This window comes from Rutidosis leptorrhynchoides, chromosome 4 (genome assembly GCF_046630445.1).
Source record: "Rutidosis leptorrhynchoides isolate AG116_Rl617_1_P2 chromosome 4, CSIRO_AGI_Rlap_v1, whole genome shotgun sequence".
Classification (NCBI taxonomy): Eukaryota; Viridiplantae; Streptophyta; class Magnoliopsida; order Asterales; family Asteraceae; genus Rutidosis; species Rutidosis leptorrhynchoides.
This window is the reverse complement of record NC_092336.1, coordinates 50,839,055-50,846,756: the sequence shown is the minus strand read 5'-3', so window position 1 is coordinate 50,846,756 and position 7,702 is coordinate 50,839,055. Positions and strand designations below refer to the sequence as shown.

Here is a 7,702-nt window from a genome sequence, read left to right as displayed (position 1 = left end):
ACACTGATTTCTGATACATTACCTGTGTTTTTTTAAAAATGTATCATCCTTATCGTTTGAAAACATTTCTGAAATCATCCATAGCCTAAACCGACGTGTGAATTAGACGGAATTAGGCATCATGTGCCTACTACGTGATGAGCAAAAAGGGTATTACATTGCATTCCAACCCTTTAATCATACGGTGTCTCTTCACTTTACATTCTTTTTTAATTCGAAACACACCATAACCATTAAAACCCGAACATTAGAACTTTGCATCAGTTCTTTTACGATTGAAACCCTAACATTAATGGAGAGTGACAAGTACCAGACTAGAGGAGATGATGAGGATTACCATGTCAAGGATTTAAATGTCTGTTACGGTATGTAAATTACGTTGTCATCAATTATTATAAATCTACCTAAATAATGTTAAATGCACTAAGGGTGCGTTTGGTTGGTGTCATTTCATGAGATTTCATGGGATTTGCATTTGAAATCCCGTGAAATGATGTGTTTGGTTGAAGTTTTTGAGAATGGGATTTGCATTTAAAATGATACGTACAAGGGATTCTTAAATCCTTGGGGTTGGGGGAGGATTTCAAATCCCTGATGTCTTCTCTTACAAAACCCACCCACTTTTCTTCTTTCCCTACAAAATCTCTATCTTCCCCATTACTAAATCTATCTCAGTTCCATTAAACTATCAACTCCACTTTCTCTCCATAAAAATTTATTACGGAGTACAAGGTAAAGATTCAACTTTTTTTTTTATTAATTTCTTCTTCTATCCAATTCTATCTGCAAAGGGCATCTAATTGCAAATTTCTTAATTTTTTTAGGTTAAACAATATAACCTAATATCAAATACGGAGTATCAAGGTTTGATTCAAGTTGACTTGCTTATTGATTATATCTCAATCGTTAAGTTCCATATTCTTCATTTTAGGTAACTTTATGAAACTCTAATAATTGTTTTCCACTGCTATTGTTTCCATATTCTTCATTTCAGGTAACTTTATGAAACTAATAAAGTTCCATAAACTGTATGACTTAATTTATCTTTGTTTTCTTGCAAGTTTTGTTTTTATTCAAATCGTTACCTGCACAATAGTTTTTTATGTAGAGAGATAAAAATAGAAATTTGGTGTGTGAACTGGTCTTTTTGTTAGTGTTTGTTCTTATCATTTTTTTTGATGAAGATAGAACTATTGAAGTAATTGTGATTTTGTAAAAGAAAGAAGATGATGTATTTTGGTTTTGAAATCCTTTGGATGAAATTCTTGAACCAAACAGGGTATGGGATTTCAAATACTAGGATTTTAAATGGGATTATAGCCAAAATGCCCATTCCCAGCAAGTTTCTTGCGCTGGAGCCCAAAAAAAAAAATTGCCAGGTTGCCCTCGCAAGATGCAAGGTGCCTTGCGAGTTGCCCTCGCAAGGCGCAAGCTTGCGTCCTTGCGTCTTGCGAACTTGCGACCTTATCTGATCAGATGTTGGATTTTCAGATAAGATTTAGTGAGATTTCTTAGATTTTTGTCGGATAAGATTTTACCCTATTTATAGTATGACCCTGGAACATGTTATTGCACAGTCTCATAAAAATTCCATCCTTGTGCAATTCATTGATTAAAAGCACTTTAAGGTACTAATTTAAGCATTTTTCTTCACTAATTATAGTATTTATTATTTGTTTGTATGATAATTATTTTTAATTAGTTTGTTATTTACAGTTAATCTCAGTTAATATCCATGAACAGAAGAGCTAGAGCTTCACACCGACCATCACAAGGAGAGTCATCACAACAAGTTACTGAAAGACGACGACTATTAGCCGACCGTCCCATTCTTCCTGGTATTAACGTTGTTGCTCAAGGTGGTTTTTCCGCGTACTGACGGGGAATAGATGTTGGAGCTTTTCTATATCGTCAAGTTAATGAGTACTATCCCAGACTTGTTAGGGAATTCTATGCTAACTATGTGTTTGATCCACGTAAACTGAAATGTGTTCACGTGAACATGTTTGGTTATTGATATTGCTCAATAACATCATATATATCTATCGCAATATCGTGTAAAAATGCTCTAGAATCAAGGATAATGAAGGCGTTTCTACAAGTGATAGGCCAAGATATGCAAATTTGTATCGGAGAGTGATTTATAAAGAGTTTTGATGATTTATGACCTTGGTTGATCCCGATACGAGTTAAGGTCTATTTAGTGCTCTAAAATGGTAAAACAAAGCTTCAAATGTGTTAGGCTTCGTCCAAATGAAAGAAGACTGAAAACAAAACGAGACAGTAGCTTTCTTTACACTTGGACGCCGTCCGGGGCTTTGGGATGCCGTCCAGCGCTTTATTCTTGGACGCCGTCCGGGGAATTGGGACGCCGTCTAGCTCTTTACAACGGGATGTCGTTCAGCCTTTAGGACGCCGTCCAGAAGTAGGTTTCAGCCACTTTTGACTTTCTGACCTATTTTCTCCACTTTAAAAGCTACTGATTGAGGAACTGTTTTATCACATACGAAACCAGAGGTTACAGAGACGATTTTGGGAACAAATTTGGTGAACTCCAAGCTCTTGGAAGAGGCTCAACATCAAGTCTTCAAAGATCAAAACCTTCTCCATCCAAGATTCATTCTCTAGTAGGTTGTTTTCTTGTTCTCCAACAATGAATTCTACTTATCAGTTGATTGTTATTTTGTTTGTAATTATGATTGTTGGCTAAACTCTATAATGTTTGTCTAGATAAATAACCGAGATGTTGAATATTTACTTTTGATTGATTGTTATTATGCACGATAGTTTAATGTTTGAATACAAGAACCATTCTTGTTAAAGTTTAATCCTTTCGATTCAACTAATTGATATGTTCATTTTATTAAGAAACATCATCTTGTTAAATTAATGTATTGATTTACACCTAGTGACATGTGTTTATCCATCTTTTACCAAAAGGGATAAGTTGAGTTCAAATGGTCAGCTTACATAGGAATGTAAGAACGACTCTTGTAGACACTTTCGGATAGCCTAATTGATATGTGTAGTTATATAGGTGAACGATCAATTCCCTAGATTATATTATACATATTTTCATTACTCGATTCCATATAACTAATAGGTGTTAGTAATTTGCCTTATCTAGTGACGTTTATAGGGATCTTATTACCACCCTAAATTGATTACTTGGGTTGGGTGAATTGAGCATTTAACCGGACCAAGGGAATGAACTAGGCTAAATCATAAGTTGACATAGGAGTGGATCATGATCGACACACCATTGACTTGATCATTCTTCAAGTCTTTAGACTAGTTGAATTAGTTGAATACAAATAGGAGGTCTTAGATGACAAGAACATCACTTGCATCTTGTAATCCCGTTTGAGTGTTTACTCAAGACTACTCTTGGTAAACCGATCAATTAGTTCTCGTGCATAACCAATCAATCCGGTCTTAATCCGAAATAACATTCAACATCGAGGGTAAAAAGTCTAGATGAGCATTTTTCCTTAAATTGATATCAAAACTATCTTACTTGCTTTCTTTGCACTTATTTTCATCTTATAAACTTAAAAGACCAAAAATATTGTTTTTACATTTAACCTTCTCTGATTTGGCTAAATCGTTAAATAGCCACCAAAACATAAAACTTGTACCTTTAAGCTTCATTTACTTAGTTAATCATAATATAGTTTATAATTCTAGTTTGACTAATACAACTGTCTTTGGAACGATACACGGAACTAAACCAGTTACTATACTACTACACGATCGGGTACACTGCCCGTTAGTGTGTAGCAATCTCTAATCAGTATTTTTCCATATTATTTTGTACAACAATTCATATACCACTTTCCGCACATCAAGTTTTTGGCGCCGCTGCCGGGGACAGTTTTGTGTCAAAATAGAATTATTGACTAATTTGTAATTGAGTAGTTTCTTAATTATTTTAAATTATTAATAGTCTTTGAATTTTAGCCTTATAGAATCGATGCATTTAATAGTTTTGTTAGTTGTGTGATTGACAGATTTTAGGTTGCATATGCCACATACCCGAAGTTCAGATTCTCCATTACTTACACCGCTTACGGAACCTGATAGAAAGCTTGGTAGGATCCTGAAAGAAGTACTTGAACTTTTTGAATCTTCATCAAAACAGGAAACTTTTGATACAGAATCAAGTACAACCAAGCCGAGATATTCTGAATTTGGTGAGCCCGTTCCTCCTCCAAAATTTGAAATGGAAGGAGAAAGACCGTTGATACCAAGACAATCAATGGCAGCAAAGATGATAGCAACCCGAACCGGACAAGGTAGTGCCATTACTCCGCCCACTGGTGAGGTAAATTTTGAAATAAAAGGACCTATTCTCCAAATGATTAATAACATGTGTCAATTTGGTGGTGGTCCGAATGAAGATACAAACAAACATATTCGTCTCTTTCAAGAGATATGTCTTCTTTTCAAACTTAAACCAGAAACTGACCAGGCCATATTTTTAAGACTTTTCCCATGGACACTCCACGGGAAAGCACGAAGTTGGTTAGATTTATTGGCCGAGGCTACAAATAGAAACTTGGGACGGTATGTTGGAAAAATTTCTTAAGAAATATTTCCCAGCATCTAAGTCTGCGAGACTCCAACACGAAATTACCCAATTCTGTCAAAAGCCGATGGAAACCTTGTACGAAGCATGGAATCGATTTTCCAAAATGCTAAGAGGCTGTCCAAACCATGGTTTGGATACCTTTCAAAAAGTCCAAATCTTTTACAAGGGTTGTGATGTTGCAACCCGAATTTCCATTGATCAAGCGTCCGGAGGTTCACTTATGGATAAAACCGAGCAAGAGGCTTATGAGATAATCGAGAAGCTAGCCGATTATTCTCATGAGTGGCATCAAGAATGACCAATTACTCGTAATGCTCAAGTCCAAAGCGCCGGTGCTTATGATGACTTTAGTTCCCTAAGTGTGAAAATAGACGGTGTTGCTCGAAACATGGACAAAATCACCAAGGAAATTCATAGTATGAAAGTAGGTTGTGAATACTGTGGTGGACTCCATTTAGGAAAAGATTGTGATGCCGGTTTAACTATGGCTCAAAAAGAAGAAGTGGCTTTCATAAGCCAAAGAAATAATAATCAATTTCAAGGAAGAGCCCAGTTTAACCAAAACTTCAACAACCCCTACAACCCTCAAGGTCAAAATTCCAATTACCAACAAGGGTCAAGTAGTGGGTACTAACAACAAACTCCGGGTTTTTATCAAAAACCCCAACAGGAAGAAAAAAAGTCAAATTTGGAGAGTATGTTGGAAAAGTTGATTGCATCACAAACTCAGCTTGTCACAAACATAAATCAAACCAACGAGAAAAACGAACACCAGTTTAGAAACCAACAAGCATCAATTCAGAATTTGGAAAAGCAAATGAGTGGTTTAGCTAGTTTACTTAGTGAGAGAAAACCAGGAAGTTTACCGGGCGATACCAATAAGAACCTCCGAAATGAGCACGCCAATGTTATTACCACACGGAGTGGTTTAGCATACGATGCTCCAAGAATGCCCGAAAACTCTGATTTCAGTGCTCCGTTGAACCGAAATGATGAACCGGTTAAGGAGCCGAAACAAGTGGTTGAAAAGGAAGAACGTGAAAAACCCGTAGTGAAACCATATCAACCACCGCTCCCATACCCAAGAAAGCAACAACAAGAAAGGCTAGAGGCCGAAAGGTCAAAATTCCTAGATATGTTTAAACAAATTAACATAAATATGCCTTTCATTGATGTAATCTTAGGTATGCCCAAGTATGCTAAGTTCTTAAAAGACTTACTTACTAATCGGAAGAAAATGGAGGAACTTTCATCCGTCACCATGAATGCTAATTGTTCAGCAATTTTGATGAACAAAATACCAAAGAAGTTAGCAGATCCTGGAAGTTTTACCATACCATGTCTCCTAGGAGATTTGGGATGCACTAAAGCATTAGCGGATTTAGGGGCTAGCATTAATTTGATCCCTTATTCATTATATGTTAAGCTAGATCCCGGGGTACTAAAACCAACCCAAATGGCAATTCAACTAGCGGACCGTCCTTTAAATTCCCTTGTGGAATTTTAGAGAATATGTTAGTAAAAGTGGGTACCCTAGTATTTTCGGCCGATTTTGTAATTTTAGACATGGAGGAGGATACACGTGTGCCTCTTATATTGGGTCGACCTTTCCTCAATACCGCTAGACCTATGATAGATTTTCATGGGCAAAAATTGACCCTTAGCATTGAGGATATTAAGGTCACCTTTTCCGTTGACCATGCCTTGCAATACCCCGAGTCTACTGATGATCAATGTTATTATTTGCAAACCGTAGACACATATTCAGAGTTGTTGCAGGAATTTCCAGAATTGCAAAGTTCGGGAGAATGCATTTTTGCGGAAGGTGATGAAGAGAACATGGTGGAAGAAGTGAAGATGTTGACCGCTTTGATGGCTAACGGTTATGAGCCAAATGATGAAGAATACAGAAAGTTGGATTTAAAAAATGAGTACCGATGTAAAACATCGATTGAAGAACCTCCCGTTTTGGAACTGAAGCCACTTCCAAGTCACTTGGAATATGCTTACCTTCAAGAGGATTCTACTCTCCCGGTTATCATTTCATCTAAACTCTCTGTAAGTGAGAAGTCTAAACTTGTTTCCAGGTTAAAAGCCTATGAACCGGCTCTAGCGTGGAAAATTCATGACATCAAGGGTATAAGTCCCTCTTATTGTACGCATAAGATCTTAATGGAAGATAACTATAAGCCATGTGTACAAAGACAAAGGCGACTGAACCCTAATATGCAAGAAGTCGTTAAAAAGGAGATTGTCAAACTCCTTGATGCAGGTCTCATTTACCCAATTTCTGATAGTCCTTGGGTGAGTCCAGTCCAATGTGTACCCAAAAAGGGTGGCATGACCGTTATCACCAATGAAGACAACCAATTAATTTCCACCAGGACTATCACGGGTTGGAGGGTATGCATTGATTACAGAAAATTAAATGATGCTACCCGAAAAGACCATTTTCCCCTTCCTTACATTGATCAAATGTTGGAAAGGTTGGCAGGAAAGAATTTTTATTGTTTTCTTGACGGTTTCTCGAGATATTTCCAAATCCCTATAGCACCCGAGGACCAAGAGAAAACCACCTTTACATGCCCTTATGGTACTTTCTCTTATCGACGTATGCCCTTTGGCTTATGCAATGCTCCTGCTACCTTCCAAAGGTGTATGGTAGCTATTTTTCATGATATGATCGAAGACTTTATGGAAGTATTCATGGATGACTTTTCAGTCTTTGGTGATTCTTTTAACTCATGTCTTAATAATCTTGAGCGTATGTTGATTAGGTGTGAAGAATCTAATCTTGTGCTTAACTGGGAAAAATGCCATTTTATGGTAAGAGAGGGCATTGTTTTAGGTCATAAAATTTCCTCTGCAGGACTGGAGGTGGACAGAGCTAAAGTGGAAGTTATAGCTAAATTACCACCACCGTCAAATGTGAAAGGTGTAAGAAGTTTTCTGGGGCACGCCAGTTTTTACCGGCGGTTCATTAAAGATTTTTTCAAAATTGCAACCCCGATGAACAAACTTCTTGAGAAAGATGCTCCATTTGTCTTTACAGACGAGTGTCTTAACGCCTTTAACCTCCTTAAAGCAAAACTCACGCAATCACCCATTCTC

General features: G+C 37.0%; 1 long non-coding RNA gene across 1 annotated transcript; it reads left to right on the top strand.

Annotated features, from left to right (window-relative positions):
• Positions 1-584: 584 nt before the first annotated feature.
• LOC139839904 (uncharacterized) lies at positions 585-1,020 on the top strand. Its single transcript, XR_011757145.1, has 3 exons — positions 585-732; positions 825-864; positions 995-1,020. It is a non-coding gene; the product is annotated as an uncharacterized lncRNA (long non-coding RNA).
• The last annotated feature ends 6,682 nt before the right edge of the window (positions 1,021-7,702 follow it).